A 1,090-nucleotide genomic window follows, 5' to 3' on the forward strand; every position below is an offset into this window, starting at 1 on the left:
ATTCTGGGCCAGCTTTAGCTCTGAGGCTCGGCTCCAGCTATGAGGCCTCTGCTGCTGAAAGCAGGTTTCTGGCCTTTGTTTACCTTCTGTATTTGAAACAATGTTGCGGTCCTGCTGGCTGAAGCCCGGCTGACTAAAGCAGGTTTCTGGGGTTTTGTTTAGTTTCTATATTTGTTACAATGTTTCTTAGAGAGCAGCTGAGAGGCCGGCAAGGCAGGCGGGGAACCTGGCTTCCTCCCTCACTGAAGCAAGCAATCCTCCCTGTTCGCGTCAGCTGCCTGGCTGCCGGCCGCCATCTTGGCTGGCAGTTAATATGCATATCTCACTGATTAGCCAATGGGAAGGGTAGCGGAGGTACAGCTAATTACCATATTTCTCTTTTATTAGATAGGATATTAGAGAGGAAGGAAGAAGGAGAGAGAGAGGAGAGAGAGAGAGATCTGTTGCCTCCTGCATGCACTCCCACCTACTACTTAATTTAGAATAGAAAAAAATTCTGACAATTAGCTGTAAGACCTATGAGGACAAAATTGGTCATTAAGTAGTTAAAAAATTTCTTGGCAATCCCCCCTCTTAAAATTTGAAATCCTTTTTAAACATGAGCATTTAGCATTCAGGACAGGCAAATGTCTTTTTTATGAGAGGGGATTTAGACACAGAGAGACATCAGTATGGGTGTGCAGAGAAAAGACCATGAGGACACAACAAGCAGGTAGCCATCTGCAAGCCAGGGAGAGAGGCCTTAGGAGGAACCAAACCTGCTGACACCTTAATCTTGGACTTCTAGTCTACAGAACTGTGAAAATATGCAGCTGAGCCTTGAACAACACAGGTTTGAACTGTGCAGGTCACACTACTTCCAGGAGTCATCTCAGGTTGTCCATATTCCAGGCTAGCATACCATAAAACATCTGTTGATTTGAAATGTTTATTGAAAAATTGAAGGGACTATAACTGATTGCAGTATAAAGAAAACATGTTAATGCATAGATAGACTAATATATTCCTTTCTGAAGCATCAGTTAAAGATGATTTAGAAACTTTAGGTTTATCAAGGTACAGTAACTACTTTACTTACACTATCGTCCAA

Source organism: Myotis brandtii, unplaced genomic scaffold (assembly GCF_000412655.1).
Source record: "Myotis brandtii unplaced genomic scaffold, ASM41265v1 scaffold519, whole genome shotgun sequence".
Lineage (NCBI taxonomy): Eukaryota > Metazoa > Chordata > Mammalia > Chiroptera > Vespertilionidae > Myotis > Myotis brandtii.